The sequence below is a fragment of the Spodoptera frugiperda genome, chromosome 19, assembly GCF_023101765.2.
Source record: "Spodoptera frugiperda isolate SF20-4 chromosome 19, AGI-APGP_CSIRO_Sfru_2.0, whole genome shotgun sequence".
Lineage (NCBI taxonomy): Eukaryota > Metazoa > Arthropoda > Insecta > Lepidoptera > Noctuidae > Spodoptera > Spodoptera frugiperda.
Window position 1 is genome coordinate 4,216,862 of NC_064230.1, and position 25,870 is coordinate 4,242,731.

The window sequence follows — 25,870 nt, forward strand, 5'->3', positions numbered from 1 at the left end:
ATTATATGAACACGAAAGTAACATATTAATTTGTAAGTGGCAGTTAAATACCAACTGTTTAGAAATACTGACACATTATGTAATTGTTATAGATTTCGTTTTATTTTATATCATTTATTCTTAACTTACACCTCTGGTGCCTGAATGTAGTGCTTCCTTCTAAGACATGAAACATTATTTAGAAAATTCATTGGTTTTACAATTTATACTAATAATGTATTGTATGTATTCATTTCAATACATGACGAAATACGGCTTTCCAGCGATACTTAACTTTCTGTACATAATATTAATTTGTGGAGTTTCTTGATGTTTGTTCTTCGATAGAACTCTTATACAAAAATTTAACGTATAATAAATTACGTTTTACGTATTATACAATACTTTAATCATAGAATACATTACGTGAGATACATCAGTCAGTAGCTGCACAATGTACATACATACGTAGGAAAATATTTACATATTCCACGTAGAAACACCACTTCAATGGCGGCATAAGTGGGGAAATTATTTCTTAAACCTTGGGTAGGTCTATAGAAAAGACGATTAAAGACATTTACCTCAATATACCCTTGTCCAATACAACATACTAATACTATAATGTTTTACTTTTAATTTATTGTGCTTGTCTTCTTAGACAAGCGCTGCAAATCCGTTTCCTCGAGCGAAGAATGTATACAAATACAATTTTTGTGTTTCTTGACGGTTGTCCTTCGATACAACTCTAATACATACAATACTTTGTCCATGAAATATCTTACAGGAAATATTAGTAAGTAGCAGATTGTTGTATTATAATAAACATTCAACATTATAATGTGAACTACCCACTTACAGCGACCACACGTAATAAGTGGGGAAAGATCACTTCAATGAAAGTACCATTAAGTGGGGAAATAGTTGATTCATATCGTGCTGCGATGGTCGCAGAGAGAAATATTAGTTTTCCACAAGACCAGTACTAAAAGAAAAGATAGTTATAATTATTACATTTCGAAAAGGCAAGAAAGTTTCTTGACGATTAACTGAGGAACATGATGTCTGTGGGACATTCCTTCCAGTCACCGCATTAAACACGAACGTACCACTTAGAGCGACACAGTTCTAAGCGAGGTTGTTAACCCCGCGATCCAGCGACGACGCACCGTGCGGGGGCCGGGGGAGGGGATGCCGCGACGCGAGCGCGCTGCATGCAAGCGGCAGCGACGACACTCGCCGAAAGCAACGGTCGAGCGCAGTTACTTTTTTTACCGCTCACGTTTTATTAATTATTTGTCAAATTGTATTCGTTTATTTTCAATACAAATCACAGTTCCGTGCAATATTTGTTTTATTTTCCACAAACAAGACTTTTAAATATCGACGCACACAGTTAGAACAAACACTGATGTCACGTTACTTGACGGTTGTCTTTAACACAACTTGGAACAATTACGTATTATGTAAATACGTAGGAAACATTAGTTAGACTACAACCCACGCAGATATACTGACTAGGTGTCACCAGGTACAGTCCAACGCGAGACGGAGCACCCTCGGTGGGACTTTGATACAATGGAACAACTCCAGGAAGCATGAACAACCTAAGTTTGATGAAATGTGTATTACACATGTTCACAATTCTATATGACATTAAGTATTGAGAAATATTCTTGAGAGACATAATATTTGCGCACACAACGCAACAATAATGACCGCACTCTTGAACTGTGAGGAGACACATGCGAGTCTTTGTGTCGCGAAGTTTAATTTCCAAACAGTTTCTTGACGGTTGTCTTTTATACAACTTTAGAAAATATCCACATTATGTAAATACGAAGGAAACATGTAAGTAGCTGTCTATAGCAACACAAGCTCTATACATGGAAATACTGATTACGTACATCTCATCTGACACCTTTAAGGTAACGTTTAATAAACCATTACATTTGATAACTTTTGATAACTTCAGTAACAGGACATATCTCTCATCTATTCCTATTCTTACATCACATAGTTTCTTGCTGGTTGTCTTCGACACAACTTTGGTAAACGTCGAGAAACAACGTATTGTTTAATATTTTGTTAACAACGTGTTGTACAAGAGTTCCATACTACGTGTAGTGCTACCATCATTTTGGAATATTTCTTTTATAAGACTTTTGAGTTTCTTGACAGTTGTTCTTCGACAGAACTCGATGTGTTCGATAGTACTGTATAACAAGTCTCTTTATCCCAAGATACAATATAATTCACACGGCCGAGACAAGGAGACCTGCTCGTGCTACTCTCCATACACACGACTCTGTTCACGGCTCAAATGTAATATTTGGGTTCCAGTTAACGAGAACTAGTTTCTTGACGGTTGTCTTCGATACAACTTGTAAAGTTTCGTATTATTTAAATACGTAGAAAACATTTGAGACTGCAAACTAATTGCAGGTACTGACTAGGTCATGTCAGTCTGAAATCTTGTATATTTCATTATCAGTTTAAATATATTGATAGGAATGACCACGCGAAACGACATATTGTTATTATATAGAAATAAATGATCTGTGTGTAGTCGGATGGTAACAAAACAAGAGGGGAAACTTAAGTACACTCATAATCACTCAATAAGTTTCTTGATAGTTGTCTTTCGATACATATTACTGTATTACATGAAATGTTGAGATAACGTTATATCTGACCACCTTCATCACAACATTAAGGACAATTGTGTTTCTTGATGGTTGTATTCGATACAACTTGAGACAATATTCGTATTATATGAACACGAAAGTAACACATTATTTTTTAAGTGGCAGTTAACTACCAACTGTTTAGAAATACTGACACATTATGTAATTGTTATAGATTTTAACTACATGTGCAAAAAAGTTAGACTGAAGTCACAACATTCATGTAACAAATATCGACGCACACAATCAGAACAAACACAAAGCCCTGTAAGTAGCTGTTTATGAGATTACAAGCTACTTGGACATACTGATTTATAAACACCACATTTTGTGTGAGACTTTGTTGACGGCAGTTCTTCAATAGAAACATCATATTTTGACATATAGTATGAACATTTATAAAGACACAAACTACATACTTGGAAATGCCGACTAGGTAAGGTGTCTTGTGATACATGGAACGTTTAACAAATCCATGGAGTATTGAGAAATCAAACATGGATATATCACACGCAAACAAGCGTCAGTTAGATAATATTTGAAATGTTTTAAACGCTACTGTTTTCATATACCATACAATATTGTGTCACAGTCTTATTATGTCGCAAGCATTAAATATCGATACATAATCATAACACAACTTTTTATAAGTGCGAGCATTGCAAGAGTTGATCATGAATTAATGAGTTTCTTGACGGTTGTCTTCGATACAAGGTTGATCGAACATAATGCTGAGGTGACAGTTAATTCAAACACCTTCTCATGTTACAAACTCAATATTTTGGAAATTGCAAAAGTAAGATTATACATTATTCAATGAGTTTCTTGACGGTTGTTCTTTGATGTAATATACTCGAATATTTTATCTTAATACATATTTCATATCAAATGAAATACTGAAAAGAATATCATGCTTAGAACGACCATAGAGCAGCATCCTCCTCCTCAGTCGTACATTCTTGACAGAATGCTCGTGGTTGACAATGATGCAGTTTCCCTGGATATCGTAGCTCTCGCGATGCGCCTCCACTTGTTGAAGTCTTCACCCGTAACCCTGGGCACGGGTTCCGCGTTATACCCCGCAGGACTGGGTCCCTGCTGAACTTCGCCATCTACACACTCCGGCCTACTGAAGTGTAAGATGCCCACCCCCGCGACATGGACGCGCCAGACAGGAATTGCCCAAGTGAAGAGTAGAGAAGGTGACTCTACTCCCCCCAGGGCCGAGTTAATGGGCGTGTATGATCCCACACCCAAAGGCTAATATCATGTTAATACTACCATTACTACAAATATAAATAAAACAACATTCAGTTGTTGTATCTTGTAAATACTAATTCTAGAATACATTTATGTACTCACCATTACAGGGCAATCTGTCCGTATGAAATATATTTTATTTAAAAGATACATCAACATTACACAGTTCTCTCCTCACGCGGACATATTTTACGTAGTACGAAGCAAATTTGTTTTAAAAGTAATTTCCATTATGTACGTTTAACAAAAAACAAATGACAATAAAAATTTCCAAAATTTACTGTCCACTTACAACACAGACAAAGACAATGCGGAGAATGCTTCATAACTATACTCCTGTTTGGATTAATGTTGCTGTACGTATATAATGGCAATACAAAACGTTTCTTGACGGTTGTTTACGATACAACTTGTAAAGTTTCGTATTATTTAAATACGTAGGAAACATTAAATTTGAGACTGCAAAGTAATTGCAGGTACTGACTAGGTCATGTCAGTCTGAAACATCCGTGGAACTTGTATATTTCATTATCAGTTTAATGAAATGTGTTTTACGCATGTTCTCATTTCTATATTACATTAAGTATTGAGAAATGTTCTCGAGAAACATACTATTTGCGCACACAACGCAACAATACTGACGACAGTGTCATTTTATGAAGTAGCGTGTCTCTCTGACGCGAAGTTTAATTTCCAAACAGTTTCTTGACGGTTGTCTTTTATACAACTTTAGAAAATATTGACATTATGTAAATACGAAGGAAACATGTAAGTAGCTGTCTATAGCAACACAAGCTCTATACATGGAAATACTGATTACGTACATCTCATCTGACACCTTTAAGGTAACGTTTAATAAACCATTACATTTGATAACTTTTGATAACTTCAGTAACAGGACATATCTCTCATCTATTCCTATTCTTACATCACATAGTTTCTTGCTGGTTGTCTTCGACACAACTTTGATAAACATCGAGGAACAACCGCATTCTATCTGAATCGATTCAATTTTTTTTATAATTCATAGACTGCTCAACGAGTTTCTTGACGGTTGTACTCAACACAAGCCACACAACAGTCATGAACAATCCAATACATGGAAGTTATTTAATGAACTTGTATCGGATCGTGAGACTCGGAATATTAACAAATATATTGAACTTACAATATACAATACTGAAGTAGTAATACATTGTTAGTTTGTATGTTCATTCATATCATTTCTATTCAACCTCTTTATAACGTAAACATTACAATGCACACACAAGACAGAAGAAATATTATACAAGAGCAAATTATTCAATAGATGACATTATTGCAACAAGTTTCTTGACGGTTGTCTTCGACACAACTGTAATATATATCTAATTTTTGACAATTGTAGCTGAATGAGCTTTGTAACACACGGCATGAACATTGAAATGACGTAGATGTAGTCAGTATCAGTATAGTTCATGCGTCAGCCATCGTCGCACGTAGACAAGTACGATTGAGGCTGTTTAAATAGACAAGAAAACAAAGAACCATATTTAGGTACTCCAGTTGACGAGAACTAGTTTCTTGACGGTTGTCTTCGATACAAGGTTGATCGAACATAATGGTACTAAGAGGTGACAATTATTTCAAACACCTTCTCATGTTATTAACTCAATATTTTGGAAATTACAAAAGTAAGATTATATATTATTCAATGAGTTTCTTGACGGTTGTTCTTCGATGTGACACATATTTTATCTTAATACATATTTCATATCACATGAAATACTGAAAAGGATATCTTGTGTAGAACGACCGTAGAGCATTCTTGACAGAATGCTCGTGGTTGACAATGATGCAGTTTCCCTGGATATCGTAGCTCTCGCGATGCGCCTCCACTTGTTGAAGTCTTCACCCGTAACCCTGGGCACGGGTTCCGCGTTATACCCCGCAGGACTGGGTCCCTGCTGAACTTCGCCATCTACACACTCCGGCCTACTGAAGTGTAAGATGCCCACCCCCGCGACATGGACGCGCCAGACAGGAATTGCCCAAGTGAAGAGTAGAGAAGGTGACTCTACTCCCCCAGGGCCGAGTTAATGGGCGTGTATGATCCCACACCCAAAGGCTTAACACTACCACTACTACAAATATAAATAAAACAACATTCAGTTGTTGTATCTTGTGAATACTAATTCTAGAATACATTTATGTACTCGCCATTACAAGGCATTTTGTAGGTATGAAATATATTTTATTTAAAAGATACATCAACATTACACAGTTCTCTCCTCACTCGGACATATTTTACATAGTACAAAGTAAGTTTGTCTTAAAACTACTGGAGTACATTAGAACTTTACATTTTGCGAAAAGATCGACATAAATACTTTATTAAAAATCATGACAAATATTTTTATGAATAAAGGAAAACCAAATAACATATCAGTGACAGAAACATTTATGTTATCGTTGTCTCTTTTTAATGGAGATGTAGAATTACCTTTAGTCTCTAGCGATGATTTACATAACAATACAATGAAGTTTCTTAATAGTTGTCGTCGATACAACTCTTTTACAATATTTCAATCATGAAATGAGGGAAAAGACAAGTAACCCTACAATGTAGATTATTTTAAAGAGTTTCTTAATGGTTGTCTTCGACACAATTCTTATGTTTTAAACATAAGTGGGAAATATTAAAGAGTAGTTGTTTGTGAGACTACAAACTACTTGGAAATACTGAGTAATTAAATATTGTTACGTTTTCAACATTAATTCACATGTTTATAATATAAAATAGAAGTCACTGAGAAACACTTCTACATGTAGAACAGTTAGTTCTAAGCAACAAAACTTGCGGAATAAAAATTGCAATAGAAGTTTCCAGACACGAGTTTCTTGACGGTTGTTCTTTGATTGAACGGAATAATACGCAACATCACGGCTTTAGTCAGAGTAAGCAGAGATGCACATTACGTCATGTAATGCCCTTACCTATACAAAATACACCCACTCTTCACCATTTGTGTTATAATTCCCATGTAATAGGGGGTGAGCCTATTGCCATATAGTGGGCACAATTGCAGACTTCGTGCAACTGCTGGGAAATTTTCGAAAAACCGAAAAAAGCTCAGTTGTTCTTTGACCGACCCGGGAATCGAGACCCCTTCTCCAGCAGTCGCACTTGCGACCACTCGACCAACGAGGCAGTCATCATATTAAAAAAAAACATTTGTTTTACAGTTAATACCGGTAGCATGATGATGACTGAAGAATTTAACATATCTGCTAGTGCTAGCTTCACGAACTAATGAGTTTCTTGACGGTTGTCTTCGATACAAGGTTGATCGAACATAATTATTTGATCGTCTACCTATATCTTCCAAACGTATTAAATTTACGTCTAGATACGAGTTTCTTACCTTCTTTTGAAGGAATTCTTAAAAAAAGTTATTGTATAGGAAACATTTTATAAGTAGCCATTTATCAGATTACAAGCTACTTGGAAATACTCATTCTGCAAAACAGGAGAGGGGCAAACCCTTAAGACATGACATAGACACACGACAAATATCGACAATAAGTTCCAGTTTTTTAATATTGACTAAGGTTGTCTCCTCGGTCATCTAATTACAAAGGATCATTATGGAACCTTGTAAAAAAACTACAAGTGGTAAGAATAACGAAATCATTCCATTCCACGTTGACAAGTTAGTTTCTTGATGTTTGGTCTTCGATGGAACTCAATATAAAATCGCCTTTAAACTTTACAAATATAAACTTTCATTATTTAGTACATATCTCCATGTATTTTTAAATATTGAAAAGGATATCTTGTGTAGAACGACCGTAGAGCAGCATCCTCCTCCTCAGTCGTACATTCTTGACAGAATGCTCGTGGTTGACAATGATGCATTTCCCTGGATATCGGAGCACTCGTGATGTGCCTCCACTTGTTGAAGTCTTCACCCGTAACCCTGGGCACGGGTTCCGCGTTATACCCCGCAGGACTGGGTCCCTGCTGAACTTCGCCATCTACACACTCCGGCCTACTGAAGTGTAAGATGCCCACCCCCGCGACATGGACGCGACAGACAGGAATTGCCCAAGTGAAGAGTAGAGAAGGTGACTCTACTCCCCCCAGGGCCGAGTTAATGGGCGTGTATGATCCCACACCCAAAGGCTTAACACTACCACTACTACAAAATATATAAATAAAACAACATTCAGTTGTTGTATCTTGTAAATACTAATTCTAGAATACATTTATGTACTCGCCATTACAGGGCATTTTGCTTGTATGAAATATATTTTATTTAAAAAATACATCAACATTACACAGTTCTCTCCTCACTCGAACATATTTTACACAGTACAAAGTAAGTTTGTGTTAAAACTACTAGAGTACATTAGTACTTTACATTTTGCGAAAAGATCGACTCAAACACTTTATTAAAAAATCATGACAAATATTTTTATGAAGAAAACTTACTTTCCCATACATTTGACGTATGTCACACAGAGACAAGACTAATTTCCATTATGTACGTTTAACAAAATAAAACAAATGACATGTCAGTGACGTCATGCATAAAATGACAAGGACAGAAACATCGTATTCTCTTTTTAAATCAATTTACTGAACTTTCTTCATTCCAATACAAATAAAAAACAATTGACATGTCAATGACGTCAGACCCGAAATGACAAGGGCAGAAACATTTATGTTATTGTTGTCTCTTTTTAATGGATATGTAGAATTACCTCTAGTCTCTAGCGATGATTTACATAACAATATAATGAAGTTTCTTGATAGTTGTCTTCGATACAACTCTTTTACAATATTTCAATCATGAAATGAGGGAAAATACAAGTAACCCTACAATGTAGATTATTTAAAGAGTTTCTTAATGGTTGTCTTCGACACAATTCTTATGTTTTAAACATAAGTGGAAAATATTAAAAAGTATTTGTTTGTGAAACTACAAACTACTTGGAAATACTGAGTTATATAATATGGAATTACCACATAGAACAACAAATAGTTCCACAGTGAGGAAATAGATTTTTAAATATCACGTCATTTACAAAGAGGAACAAAGTCAAGCACCTAATAATATAATTTGTCTACAAACGAGACAGTGGATATCGCAGCATCCGAATTTTTGATATTTTCAATACAATTTCAAGCGTCAAATATCGACGCACACAACTAGAACAAGCATACAGCTCATTTGATGTTAATACTCGTATAACTGACGGAGGACAACATTTTCCAAATAATAATTACGAGAAGTAAGTTCCAGTGAAACATAATTTATAAATTACCAGTTTGGAATCACTAATCCGCCTTGAGCAAGCGTAGGATTATTTCTCATTCCTTCTCTGTATGAGAAGAGGCCTTTTCTCAGCAGTGGGACAATTACAGGCTGATGGTGTAAACATGTCGACGACGGAACTAGTTTCTTGACGGTTGTCTTCGATACAACTTGTAAAGTTTCGTATTATTTAAATACATTTGAGACTGCAAACTATTATTAGGGTCAGTCTGACGTGGAACTTTCAAAATGTAATGTATGTTTCATTATCAGTTTAAATATTGATAAGAATAATCACGTGGAACGACAAATGGTACTAAGCGTTCCCACTTAGTTATTTTTGATTCGTTAATTGTTGATTCTTGAAATTGTGAATGCACACCACATACATATATATTTAGACTTAGAAAAATGCTTTCTCAACTAGTTTCTTGGCGGTTGTTCTCCGATAAACATATAATATAAACATTTTAATCATGAAACATGTAGCGATCATTACATAAGTTAACTGTTTTACTTTGGTACGATCCAGAGGAAATCAACGGAGATAGATGAAGACAATATAATTCACGCGACAAATATCGACGCACACAATTAGAACAAGTATAGCCCCCAATAACATGTAGAGATGTCCACATTGAAGTTTCGATAAAACTTCATACAATACTTCAGTAATAGTACTAAATAAATAAATATTGCGATTAACACAACGCGTTTAAAGAGCATATAGATTTAACTTGGAAACTGGTTTCAACAATGAGTTTCTTGACGGTTGTCTTCGATACAAGACTGATAAATACTTCTTATTATGTAAACACAGAATGCATGTGTGCCTTACCTTAAGGCATTTGGGGACATTTACAATTTCAATATTGATTAAGAGCAATCGATGTGAATATTATCGAGCGCCTGAATGTACAGATACAGATCCCTCCATAGACAAGGAATGTTTCGATATTTAATCCTAAATTCTTTATCCAATAGATAATCAGATTGTAGTTCCACATAGGACGACACTTTAATAACATTTAAAGTGCGGTGACAGTAGACATCGCCTCCTGTGTGGAGTCAAATGTTAATACATTCTTCATATTGGAAAACAAACGATTCAATGTGAGGACAAAATTAGTTTTGTAAGATAACATCATGAGAACGACAGGGCGTCTTCCCTATTCAAATAATTACGAATACGACGTTTGTTGTAAGTACAATTGGTGTTTTAAAAGACACATATTATGTATAGTTAATTTGTTCGAACGATACGAGTTTCTTGACGGTTGTCTTCGATATACTTGTGTAGTTTCGAATACGTACAATATGTGTGTAAGTAGCTGTACACGCAGGTACCAGGCAGCCGACCAGTTAGTCTCATCGGACGCCGCAGTGGTGGAAGGCGCCGCCTCGTTACACATACAACTAGTATTTTAAATTCATTGAGTTTTCAATACATTTCATATATTTTTAATATTAGAATATTGATGAAATGTGTATTACGCATGTTCACAATTGCATGTCTTCGTGTCGCGAAGCTTAATTTTCAAACAGTTTCTTGACGGTTGTCTTCGATACAACTTTAATTCACGCATTAGTTGCATGTTTGTTAGGAATAATCGAATATAAAAATACCACATAGAATTACAAATACATAATTCTGAATGGGAAAAATGGTCTTCCACAAGATGACCAGTTGATAGTAATAATTGACTCGGTTGCTATGGTAACGAGTTTCTTGACGGTTGTCTTCGACACAAGTTTAGTTCTGAATAATAAATTAATGTTATACGATCACGATCTCTTTAATGGCGTTCCAAGTAGGGAAACGCTTGTTTATGAACACACTGATCCATAATATATGACCATGCCACCGTTTTACATGAACTGCAATCAAATCGTCCACATTACCAAAATCTTTCATCTCATAGACTTTACAATAAGTTTCTTGACGGTTGTCTTCGATACAACGTTGACAGAACATATAGTACCTAGCTGTGTATGTGGCTACACACCACTGTGGAATACTGACTGGGTAGATGTCATAGCATTTGTTGCCATTAAACTACAGAACGAAATGATTAAATTGAATGATATATTTAGAGCGCCAAATATCGACGCACACAATTAGAACATTGGTGGTTATTCATTTTAGTTATAAATGTACAAAATATAGTGTTATGAAAGTATTATAGGATAATGTTGACATTTCAAAAGCAACTAATTAAGGATTAGTTGCTGAATGATAAACTACAAACGAGTCAGTAATTACAACGATAATAAATAGACAAGTATAGTTGAGGCTGTCGTAGAAAAAAACGGAAACATAGGAGACAATATGTAGGTACTCCAGTTGACGAGAACTAGTTTCTTGACGGTTGTCTTCGATACAACTCTTGTATAATATACCAATTACGAAACAAGGGGAGAATATTACTTGAAAATACTGATTGAGTCAACCTCTTCGGGCATCATATGTGATATGGGCCTCGTTGAACAAATTCATTGGAGTTCCAACGTTTGGGGAAACAGTTGATAGTTCACAATATATTAATATTGGCATTTATTCATCGAATATGAATATCAATGTGACGAACTGGATAAAATACTAAAAAGATATAATACATACAATATATTTATGTCGCACGTAATTACACAGGTTGTATACTAATAGTAATCAGCAGTTTATGTAACTGCAAAGTATTTGTACATACTAAATAGAAACGTCATCTGGTACATCAGCATTCGTCATCTGGTAATACTGAGTAAAAAACTATTTTAAGAACCAAACGGTGTTCGACGACCTATCGCTGAATTTTCTGGAAAATTACATTTACAATGAGTACGTTACGAGTTTCTTGATGTTTGTCTTTGATACAAGCGTGGCACATGTTAGATACGGACACTCCACGAGCGAGCACTTTAATGTCGTCCTTAGTGGGGAAATATTAGAGTTTGTTTTCGAGTGTATAGTGAACCGGAGCACAAACCACTATACAAACTACTAGAAACATTAATGAGGAGGTCTCATATCTGTTGAGACTCTGAAAGAGTATGTAAACCATACATCGATGATACTATCAATATCTAAATGTATATTTATATATGTATTACATAACACATTAGTGATTATTACACGCGTATTTTTGTTTGTAATGAAAACATTTTTGAAAACGATTGTAACATAGACATCGATTACTTGTTACATGGACATACACACATACATAAGTTTCTTGACGGTTGTGTTCAATACGATACAACTCTCTTATAATATTTCAAATGAGAGGAAAACACAGTTGGAGGTAAGTACGGATTGAGTACCTTTTCGGGAAAATTTATTGAATTTCCAAAATTTACTGTCCACTTACAACACAGACAAAGACAATGCGGAGAATGCTTCATAACTATACTCCTATTTGGGATAATGTTGCTGTACGTATATAATGGCAATAAAAAACGTTTCTTGACGGTTGTCTTTGATGTAACATATATTTTGTTTTAATATATATTTCATATCACATGAAATACTGAAAAGGATATCTTGTGTAGAACGACCGTAGAGCAGCATCCTCCTCCTCAGTCATACATTCTTGACAGAATGCTCGTGGTTGACAATGGTGCATTTTCCCTGGATATCGTAGCTCTCGCGATGTGCCTCTACTTGTTGCGGTCTTCACCCGTAACCCTGGGCACGGGTTCCGCGTTATACCCCGCAGGACTGGGTCCCTGCTGAACTTCGTCATCTACACACTCCGGCCTACTGAAGTGTAAGATGCCCACCCCCGCGACATGGACGCGCCAAACAGGAATTGCCCAAGTGAAGAGTAGAGAAGGTGACTCTACTCCCCCAGGGCCGAGTTAATGGGCGTGTATGATCCCACACCCAAAGGCTTAACACTACCACTACTACAAATATAAATAAAACAACATTCAGTTGTTGTATCTTGTAAATACTAATTCTAGAATACATTTATGTACTCGCCATTACAGAGTATTTTGTCCGTATGAAACATATTTTATTTAAAAGATACATCAACATTACACAGTTCTCTGTTCGTCGACACAATTCTTTTACAATGTAGATTATTTAAAGAGTTTCTTAATGGTTGTCTTCGACATAATTCTTATGTTTTAAACATAAGTGGAAAATATTAAAGAGTAGTTGTTTGTGAGACTACAAACTACTTGTACACTGAGTAATTAAATATGGAATTACCACATAGAACGACAAATAGTTCCATAGTGGGGACATAGTCTTTTGTAAATATCTCTTCATTTACAAAGACGAAATATACAGTCAAGTACTTAATAATTTGTCAACACACGATACAGTGGACATCGACTCGGACTCATCCGAAGACTTTGAGAATATTTAAAGTTGTGATTCCGCACATTAACAAAGCTATGGGATCCCGCGATAATGCGGGATACATTGAAACCCTGACACATATAGCTAGAACTAGCACACACTATTTGTTCAAAATATAATCTTTATGACCCCACATAGATCCTGGGGCTCAATGACATAATTTCTACATTAAATACATTTACATTTCTATATGAAAGACGCCGATGTGCCGCATATCATTTAATTTCATAGACTACTCAATAAGTTTCTTGACGGTTGTCTTTGATACAATTTTGTTACACTTTTCGTACTACGTAAACACGTAGAAAACTTTTTAAGAGAATTTTCAATAAACAGTATTGTACATTGTAACCTCTACGTTCTAAGTAGAACAATAGTTGTTTTAATTCTAAAATATGATGTTGATATCACAATCGAGTGATAAATCCTTACAAGCTGACTATACTTGTATCTTAGTCTTAGTCGTAATGTTTATCCCAACTGGCAATTAAAAGTATGTTTTTTTACAATTCATAGACTGCGCAACAAGTTTCTTGACGGTTGTACTCAACACAAGCCACACCACAGTCATGAACAATCCAATACATGGAAGTTATTTAATGAACTTGTATCGGATCGTGAGACTCGGAATATTAACAAATATATTGAACTTACAATATACAATACTGAAGTAGCAATACATTGTTAGTTTGTATGTTCATTCATATCATTTCTATTCAACCTCTTTATAACGTGTGTTTACGTAAACATTACAATGCACACACAAGACAGAAGAAATATTATACAAGAGCAAATTAATCAATAGATGACATTATTGCAACAAGTTTCTTGACGGTTGTCTTCGACACAACTGTAATATATATCTCAATTTTGACAATTGTAACTGAATGAGCTTTGTAACACACGGCATGAACATTGAAATGACGTAGATGTAGTCAGTATCAGTATAGTTCATGCGTCAGCCATCGTCGCACGTGGACAAGTACAATTGAGGCTGATTTAACTAATATCAAAGAAAACAAAAGCTAATATTAAGGTACTCCAGTTGACGAGAACTAGTTTCTTGACGGTTGTCTTCGGTACAACTTGTAAAGTTTCGTATTATTTAAATACGTAGGAAACATTTGAGACTGCAAACTAATTGCAGGTACTGACTAGGTCATGTCAGTCTGAAACATCCGTGGAACTTGTATATTTCATTATCAGTTTAAATATTGATAGGAATGACCACGCGAAACGACATTTTTTATTATATAGAAATAAATGATCTGTGTAGTCGGATAGTAACAAAACAAGAGGGGAAACTTAAGTACACTCATAATCACTCAATAAGTTTCTTGTTAGTTGTCTTTCGATACATATTACTGTATTACATGAAATGTTGAGATATTACACATGGATATTCCGGAAAAGACATCACTGAGAAATAAGGTTCATTAGAGAACTTCACTTCTTTACTTTACTAGGGAATATTTAAGAAATGCATTGGATTTCCAGTATTTTACTCTGCGCTCGACGCTTGCTTTAAACGCATGCCTCTACTACGAGACACGTCTGCTACGCAGGCACGCCCCGCCCACATCTCGTAGCTCTGTCTGCTACGCGGTAGAGCTACGACGTAGTACTTCACATACTGAGTTACCGCTATAACTAGAAATGAAACGGTAATCATACGTTCACTTTATACTCTCTGTGTTTCTTGACGGTTGTCTTCGATACAACGCTTGTATAATATACCAATTACGAAACAAGACGAGAATATTACTTGAAAATACTGATTGAGTCAACCTCATCGGGCACCATATGTGATATGGGCCTCGTTGAACAAATTCATTGGAGTTCCAACGTTTGGGGAAACAGTTGAGGGCTCATTAGAGACTGTAAAATTAAAGTTGCATACATCGCTAAGACAATATAAATCACGCGACAAATATCGCCGCACACAATTAGAACAAACACAAAGCCCAAGTATGAACTAGTATATAGCAGTATATAGTATATAGCAGTATATATTATATAGCCCAGAATGAGGGTATTTCGAGTAATGAATTGTATCCACAGTCAAATCCTGTCGGCATGCATAATATTTACATGTAAAGGTTTCACGAATGTACGTAGAAGTTTCTTGACGGTTATCTTCGAGCAACCATGGCACACGCCGCGCACTGACCTCGTCTGGTAGAACATTGCTACAACACGTTGTACTAACATTAGCACTACACATACGACACACACATGTCTTTGGACAAACTAATAAGTTTCTAGACATCGTCTCTTACTAGTTTTGTCCTTCAAACATTCTTTTACAATATATTAACGTTTGTGTTGGAAATATGCAAGTACTCGTACCAACATGTAGCTGTCAGCTACTTGGAAACACACACACACGCGTGTGTTTACCTTTTTTGATTGATTTGGACAAAGATAGACATAATCAACCATACATTGTTCAAGAGTTAGGGCAAGGAAGAACATACTTTATGAGTTTCTAATATTTATATAAAGACAATATAATTCACGCGACAAACATCGACGCACACAACTAGAACAAACTAGTCTGTCGCTACACTACTCAACGTTTCTTACTGGTTGTCTTCGCTACAACTTTAATAAATACAATATATTTATGTCGCACGTAATAACGACAAAGACAAAGGGGGGAATGCTTCATAACTATAATCCTGTTCGGAATAATGTTGCTGTACGTATAAAATGGCAATACAAAACGTTTCTTGACGGTTGTCTTCGATACAGTTGGCTTTATGGTATATGACCTTAAATATTAAACACTTACATGTTGATTTAGTAGAAGCACGTAGTACGAGCACTGTATGTCGCACTAAGTGGGGAAATATCAGTTTACATCATTTCGACATGTTACAAGGGTAAGTGATGGCTACACTTATAGTTGTTATAAAACATACAACTTTGATTTCTTGTAATGTAACGTCAATGTATAAAGGCATTTTGTGACTAACTATTATACAATCACACTGTATCAAATTTAAGTTTATTAATTATTTAATGAGTTTCTTGACGGTTGTTCTTTGATGTAAAATATATTTTATCTTTATACATATTTCATATTACATGAAGTATTGAAAAGGATATCTTGTGTAGAACGACCGTAGAGCAGCATCCTCCTCCTCAGTCGTACATTCTTGACAGAATGCTCGTGGTTGACAATGATGCATTTTCCCTGGATATCGTAGCTCTCGCGATGTGCCTCCACTTGTTGCGGTCTTCACCCGTAACCCTGGGCACGGGTTCCGCGTTATACCCCGCAGGACTGGGTCCCTGCTGAACTTCGCCATCTACACACTCCGGCCTACTGAAGTGTAAGATGCCCACCCCCGCGACATGGACGCGCCAGACAGGAATTGCCCAAGTGAAGAGTAGAGAAGGTGACTCTACTCCCCCAGGGCCGAGTTAATGGGCGTGTATGATCCCACACCCAAAGGCTTAACACTACCACTACTACAAATATAAATAAAACAACATTCAGTTGTTGTATCTTGTAAATACTAATTCTAGAATACATTTATGTACTCGCCATTACATGGCATGTTGTCTGTATGAAATATATTTTATTTAAAAGATACATCAACATTACAGTTCTCTGTTCGTCGATACAATTCTTTTACAATGTGGATTACTTAAAGAGTTTCTTAATGGTTGTCTTCAACACAATTCTTATGTTCTAAACATAAGTGGGAAATATTAAAGAGAAGTTGTTTGTGAGACTACAAACTACTTGGAAATCCTGAGTTATATAATATGGAATACTTTAATATTACACCATCATCCCAACTGATAGAAAAATAATTGACTCTTGTTATAGAATAATGAGTTTCTTGACGGTTGTCCTTCACAGAACTCTTTTACGACATTTCAGACATGAAATGTGTAGGAAATATTTATTTGTAGCGGACCGTAAGACATGGAGTACAAATAGTACAGAAATATGTTCTGTATTACATTAAAAGTTTACAAATTACACAATACATGGTTATACTGGACACCTGGAAGTAGTACTTTAATGGCGTGCTAATATATATCGTGTTCATATATTCACACAAAAATGCATTAAGGACACTTTTAACTGTGTTAAATTGAAACATAGACAACACCTCTTCGTTGCGTAATCATAGATAAAGACAATATAATTCATACGACGTATATCGACGCACACAATTAGAACAAACACAACTGTCACTAGCACATTGCTTGACGGTTGTCTTCGATACAACTTTGGAAGTATTCGTCCTGCACAAATATGAAGAAATCATTACATCACATCTAGCGACTGGAAGTGGAGGCTGACTTTAGCGGGACATTACTGTTTTAATCATTTCAGTAACACGTATTTCATCGAGGAGTTTCTTGACGGTTGTCTTCTATCTAAGTTCTAAGTGTAGAACTTGTTGATTGATATCACATCCAAGTTGAACTATTGTATTTACCGTAGTACTTTATTAATTTGTATATTCAATATACTTGACAATACCGACTAAGTCAGTCGTCTTGTGGGACTTACAATATCTCACCTACACGAGACACTACTGACAGTTTTTGGTTAAAGCACACACGTGTCAGTTCCAAATACTTGGGACATCCCATTACTGGTAGAATGGGGTTACTTTAAATCGCGGGGCGACATCGATCGATCGTTTCGTGACGGTTGTTCTTTGATGTATTATATTTTATCTTAATACATATTTCATATCACATGAAATACTGAAAAGGATATCTTGTGTAGAACGACCGTAGAGCAGCATCCTCCTCCTCAGTCGTACATTCTTGACAGAATGCTCGTGGTTGACAATGATGCATTTTCCCTGGATATCGTAGCTCTCGCGATGTGCCTCCACTTGTTGAAGTCTTCGCCCGTAACCCTGGGCACGGGTTCCGCGTTATACCCCGCAGGACTGGGTCCCTGCTGAACTTCGCCATCTACACACTCCGGCCTACTGAAGTGTAAGATGCCCACCCCCGCGACATGGACGCGCCAGACAGGAATTGCCCAAGTGAAGAGTAGAGAAGGTGACTCTACTCCCCCAGGGCCGAGTTAATGGGCGTGTATGATCCCACACCCAAAGGCTTAACACTACCACTACTACAAATATAAATAAAACAACATTCAGTAGTTGTATCTTGTAAATACTAATTCTGGAATACATTTATGTACTCGCCATTACAGGGCATTAATTTTGTCTGTATGAAATATATTTTATTTAAAAGATGCATCAACATTACACAGTTCTCTCCTCACTCGGACATATTTTCCACAGTACAAAGTAAGTTTGTGTTAAAACTACTAGAGTACATTAGTATTTTACATTTTGAGAAAAGATCGACACAAACACTTTATTAAAAAATCATGACAAATATTTTTATGAAGAAAACTTACTTTCCCATACATTTTGACGCATGTCACACAGAGACAAGACTAATTTCCATTATGTAAAATTAACGAAAAATAATTGACATTTCAAAGACTTCAGACCCGAAATGACAAGGACAGAAACATTTAAACCATAGTTGTCTCTTTCTAAATTCCTCTTTTGTTCGTCGATACAATTATTTTACAATGTAGATTATTTAAAGAGTTTCTTAATGGTTGTCTTCAACACAATTCTTATGTTTTAAACATAAGTGGAAAATATTAAAGAGTAGTTGTTTGTGAGACTACAAACTACTTGAAAATACTGAGTTATATAATATGGAATTACCACATAGAACGACAAATTGTTTTTAAATATCGCGTCATTTAAAAGACGAAATATACAGTCAAGTACCTAATAATTTGTCAACACACGACACAGTGGACATCGACTCGGACGCATCCGAAGAGTTTGAGATATTTTAAATATAATTTCAAGCGTCAAATAACAACTAGAGAACTAGCAATATAATGCAATGAGCGCTACAACGTGGCATCACAATGAAGGCGATTCTAACTTGACGCCCGTCTTTAATACAACTTTACAATATTTGCAATACTCTGTAGACATTTTACATAATTTAAATAGGAACAATAGCAATAAATTTACCCTCTTCAACATCAAACACTATTCAAATTCATTCTGCAAAATGTTTCATGACGGTTGTCTTCGATACAACTTTAATTCACGTATTAGTTAAATACGTGAAACATTATCTAGCAAATTCACATATTTTAAGTCAATAATGTGAATGTGTTAACACACTCATTAAAACATTGAGCACAGATTAGAAAGACAGTGCAGTGAATGCACCATAATGTTCTAAGAGTCATTTTGAGTATATTTTGATTAGTGGAGTTTCTTGCTGGCTGTATTCGATACAACATTAGAAAATGTTCGTATTACATGAATACGAAGGAAACACTTGTTAGTAGTCCTTTATTAGACTACCGACTATTCGGATATAGGAACATAATTATCAACATGCCACAGTAATAGCACAAATTCTCAGACTACAATATAACTCACAATGTAGATTATTTAAAGAGTTTCTTGATGGTTGTCTTTGACACAATTCTTATGTTTTAAACATAAGTGGGAAACATTGAAGAGTAGTTGTTTGTGAGACGACAAACTACTTGGAAATACTGAGTTATACAATATGGAATTGCCACATAGAACGACAAATAGTTTCGTAGTGGGGAAATAGTTTTTTTTTTATAATACCATGACATTTACAAAGAACAACCAAATATAGAAGCTGATAATTTATACCTAGCTTTAGTCGGGTGAACGAGTTACTTGACGGTTGTCTTCGATACAAACTTACAGACTCACTGAGCATAACAGTTTCATTACATGAACTGCACAAACGGAAATTATCATACATTTTAGTGTCCCATCTCTTTTGTATGAATAAAGAGCACATAGAGAAGAATCATTTAATGAATCAGAATATAATTCCTGCGACCAGCACCCAAGAAAGTTTGTGTCAATATTTGGGTACTCCATTTGACGAGAACTAGTTTCTTGACGGTTGTCTTCGACACAACTTGTAAAGTTCGTATTATTTAAATACGTACGAAACATTTGAGACTGCAAACTAATTGCAGGTACTGACTAGGTCATGTCAGTCTGAAACATCCGTGGAACTTGCATATTTCATCAGTTTAAATATTGATAGGAATGACCACGTGAAACGACATTTTTTTTGGAGTTCCAACGTTTGGGGAAACAGTTGATTGTTTACAATATATTCATATTGGCATTTATTAATCTATTATATAAAAATAAGTCGATTTTTCCTTCCTGACGATATAACTCCAGAACGCACGAACCGATTTACATGGTTTTACATTCGTTGGAAAGGTCTCGGGCTCCGTGAGGTTTATAGCAAGCAGAAAAAACAGGGAAAATTAGTGGCGAAACGGAGTTCGCTGAGTTTGCTAGTTGAATATAAATATCAATTAGACGAACTGGATTCAATGTTAAAATTAATTTTCTAATTCACGCGACAAACATCGACGCACACAACTAGAACAAACTAGTCTGTCGCTACACTACTCAACGTTTCTTACTGGTTGTCTTCGCTACAACTTTAATAAATACAATATATTTATGTCGCACGTAATAACGACAAAGACAAAGCGGAGAATGCTTCGTAACTGTAATCCTATTTGGAATAATGTTGCTATACGTATATAATGGCAATACAAAACGTTTCTTGACGGTTGTCTTTGACAGAGACCTAATTTTCATATTACACACATGAAATATTGAGAGTTGGAACATAGATATTCTGTGTATAACGACCACTTTAGTATCGTTCTAAGTGGGTAAATTGTCGTTGTACCTATATCGCATCAAGACGTTCCTAGAAATGATGACCGATGTATCTCGTATGTCAAACGTTTTATCAGGATGTGCTTTGGAACCCAAGATATGAACATGGAAGAAAAAATACCGACAATATAATTCGTACGACATATATCGACGCACACACAAGTCCGTATATAGTGAACATTTGTCATAGTAGCAGTCAGTAATATTGTCTCTGAGACATGGAACAATGCACAGGTTCTAATGGAAAGGAACCACGGAGTAATTCATTCTCATTAACCCTTGGAGAACATTACAACACACATTTCTAAGACAACAGAGTTTCTTGACAGTTGTTCCTCGATAGAACTCAATATAGATACGATGCTAAACTTTTTGAATACATTAAACATTTACTACATAATAACTCCATGTATTTTTAAACATTGAAAAGGATATCTTGTGTAGAACGACTGTCTTAAAACTACTAGAGTACATTAGTACTTTACATTTTGCGAAAAGATCGACACAAACACTTTCTTTTCTTCATAAATATTTTTATGAAGAAAAGAAAAACCAAATAACATATCAGTGACAGAAATATTTATGTTATTGTAATCTCTTTTTAATGCAGATGTAGAATTACCTTTAGTCTCTAGCGATGATTTACATAACAATACAATGAAGTTTCTTAACACTGTTGTCCTCGATACAACTCTTTTACAATATTTCAATCATGAAATGAGGGAAAATACAAGTAACCCTACAATGTAGATTATTTAAAGAGTTTCTTAATGGTTGTCTTCGACACAATTCTTATGTTTTAAACGTAAGTGGGAAATATTAAAGAGTAGTTGTTTGAGAGACTACAAACTACTTGGAAATACTGAGTTATATAATATGGAATACTTTAATATTGTGCGACTAATTACAGTCACCTGAACAAATAATTGATTCTTGTTCTAGGATAACGAGTTTCTTGACGGTTGTCTTTGATGTAACTCTTACAAGAGTGTCGGAACTACAATGTTCCACTTTACTTGTGAACATACATTATTGCTTACTTCGTTCGTTATTGCATTAAAAATTTCGAGAGACATTTCACAATTGTCGAAATATTGTTACAGCATTAAGTATTGGTACCTATATCAATTGGTTTCTTGCCGGTTGTCCTCGATACAAGTATGACAAATGTTTCATACAATAGAACTAATATGTTCGCAGGAAACATTCAGTACAATTTAATATGTACCATAAACAGATTGTTCAGAGAATTGTAGCTGAATGAGCTTTGGGACACGAAGTTAATAACAACAACTACAATCCTTTAACGCCGGTTTCTGATACGGCGACCGTTTCTTGACTACTGGCGTCTATCATGGACTCTCATGTGGCGGCAAATCCACATTTGTTTAATATTTTTCCACCTCCGTGGCAGAATACTCATATACATGACATGAATATAGACGAGGCGACACAGACAAACACAATATAATTCACGCGACAATTAATATCGTGGATAGATGTTTGTAAACTACGAGGAGACAAGTTTATCATTATCACTAGATTCATCACTAGTCGTTTCTTGACGGTTGTCTTTGATACAGTTTTGTAATACTTTTCGTACTACGTAAACACGTAGAAAACGTTTGAAGAGAATTTTCAATAAACAGTATTGTACATTGTATTGTTTCTTGCTGGTTGTAGTCGATACAACTTCGAACATTTTGTAAAATGTAAATACGAAGGAACATTGATTAGTAGCTATTTATTGGACTACCAATCATTCGGATATAGGTTCATGCAAGAGACAAGCATAATGAACATCTGACGGTGCATTGTGAAACTATATACATCGCACACTTGAAATCACGAATATTTAAATTGCTGGGCGACATGGAAGGGGAAGTTATACGTTAACTTTATACATTACTCTCTGTGTTTCTTGACGGTTGTCTTTGATACAACTTAGAAAGTTTTGTATTATTTAAAAACATTTGAGTTACTTTGAGTAGACGAGCGTATCATTAAAATATTGATTTGAGAAACATCAAGTATTGTATTTCTACTTATAGGAATTTGCAATAACAATGGTTTTATTACGTGTCGAAGATTCGAAACACATCAGTTGCCATCACAGATGTATAATAATAATTCTATTATGAACAACTATTAATGTTGTGCGTTTCATTTCATTGCGTTTTGCCATAAAGTGGTTCAGTAGTAATCATGAATTAACAATAAGGAAACATCAACATTGTGTGTATGTGTGTATACGCAATGTATGCAAGGAGTTATGTAGTATTCGAATATTGTACTTAAAAGCAATGTTATGTATTGTTCTAAATCATTGCACTAAACATCGACACACACAGCTAGAACAAGCACACACCCCGTGCACTGAACTTGCTGGTAGAACATTGGTATATTGTATCGGTAAGTTATTCACACTAACTATATTGGAAATTATGTTTAATTCGTGAGAAATATACAATGACCACGTAGAACGAGAAACAGTTGTAAGTGGAGAAATTATTGTTTTACATCTCCTCTTGAGGTCCCAGAGTAAGACGATACCAGTATTCTTATGGAACATGTTTGTATTACATTCATGAACACAATATTGTCACGTTTGACTGATGTATAAAGTACCAAACACGCTTATGCACATTTCATGGAAAGATGATATACATATTTATCACTACAAGCCATTGTAATTAAAGGAAATCGATCACAAAAGAAACGCAACAATCTGATTGAACTTCTAGACTGACCAAAGAGTTTCTTGACGGTTGTCTTCGATACAAGTTACACGATACTAAGATACTAAGAAGATGTTTAATGTACATTTGTTTATCAGTTCAAATATTGATAGCAATGGCCGCGTTGGACGACAAATAGTTGTAAGTGGGGAACTCGGCCACCTTCGCGTGTCCCTCAAATATTGTCCACATAGAACAACCTCTTCATGAGACGTGGAGTGTATAACTACACCTACTTACACAAGTATTTAAGTACGTGATAGAAAAAAATATTTGAAAACGACTGTAATACAGACATCGAATATTTACGATCATGATTCCACACCCACATACATAAGTTTCTTGACGGTTGTGTTCAATACAAGTTTTGTAAATATGTTGTATCATGTAAATACGTAGGAAACATGTGTAAGTAGCTGTTTGTGAGATTACGAGCTAAGTACTTGGACATACTGAGTAATAAACTCCACTTGAGCGAGACTTTGTAGATAGCAGTTGTTTATCGTTTAACTTTAAGAATATCAAATGTAGAAAAATTCTCGAGAAAAAGTAGTAAAAGTGTGATTGAACTGCTAAACTGGCCAAAGAGTTTCTCGACGGTTGTCTTCGATACAAGTTGACATACAACAATTGAAGAACACTAACATTCAGTACAATGTTGGTTGGTGCGGTGGCTGGGCAACTGGCTGCCGCGCAACGGGTAGCGGGTTCGATTCCCGCACGGAGCAACTCTTTGTGTTATCCACAAATTGTTGTTTCGGGTCTGGGTGTCATGTGCATGTGAACTTGTATGTTTGTAAACGCACCCACGACACAGGAGAAAATCCTAATGTGGGGCAACGTTTTTTTAAAAAAAAAAAAAAATGTTGTCCGCCCGAATGCGGGCACGACTTCTGAGACAAGAAACATTTCACACATCCATACATTATGTTTGTATGCAAAATTCTATGCACGACAAAAGTTCACCGCTGTCAATGTTACCTCGTAGAATATCAAACAGTAGAAGCATATCCACCATCTCTTCTACCGACGAGTGGAAGCAAGTGATAGTGACTACAATCTGTGACATACGAAGCGTGGCGCTTGTTTCCTTTGAAGTTTAAACATTTTCTCAATCTTTTTTGGGGACATTCCAATCTAGAAATATAAACCATATAAGTATTGAGGTGACCAAATTGCTGCGTCCTCGGAATGCTGCGGATATATTATACTAATGAGTTTCTTGACGGTTGTCTTCGATACAAGGTTGATCGAACATAATGGAGAGGTGACAGTTATTTCAAACACCTCATGTTATAAACTCAATATTTGGAAATTGCAAAAGTAAGATTATACATTATTCAATGAGTTTCTTGACGGTTGTTCTTCGATGTAACGTATATTTTATCTTAATACATGTTTCATATCACATGAAATACTGAAAAGGATATCTTGTGTAGAACGACCGTAGAGCAGCATCCTCCTCCTCAGTCGTACATTCTTGACAGAATGCTCGTGGTTGACAATGATGCATTTTCCCTGGATATCGTAACTCTCGCGATGTGCCTCCACTTGTTGAAGTCTTCACCCGTAACCCTGGGCACGGGTTCCGCGTTATACCCCGCAGGACTGGGTCCCTGCTGAACTTCGCCATCTACACACTCCGGCCTACTGAAGTGTAAGATGCCCACCCCCGCGACATGGACGCGCCAGACAGGAATTGCCCAAGTGAAGAGTAGAGAAGGTGACTCTACTCCCCCCAGGGCCGAGTTAATGGGCG

General features: G+C 35.8%; 2 protein-coding genes across 5 annotated transcripts in view; one reads left to right on the top strand and one right to left on the bottom strand.

Moving 5' to 3' along the window:
• LOC126911893 (uncharacterized) overlaps nucleotides 1–25,870 on the bottom strand; it is a 161,830-nt gene that overhangs the window by 126,132 nt on the left and 9,828 nt on the right. The window contains exon 2 of one of the 4 annotated variants that reach the window (XM_050701054.1): nucleotides 9,019–10,064. The exons of the other annotated variants lie outside the window; for them this stretch is intronic. The gene's annotated coding sequence lies outside the window, so the exon portion shown is untranslated. The remainder of the gene's footprint in view (nucleotides 1–9,018; nucleotides 10,065–25,870) is intronic. 4 annotated transcript variants of the gene reach the window in all.
• The window catches only part of LOC126911787 (uncharacterized), a 154,459-nt gene that overhangs the window by 32,528 nt on the left and 96,061 nt on the right, over nucleotides 1–25,870 (top strand). The gene's annotated exons all lie outside the window — the stretch shown is intronic.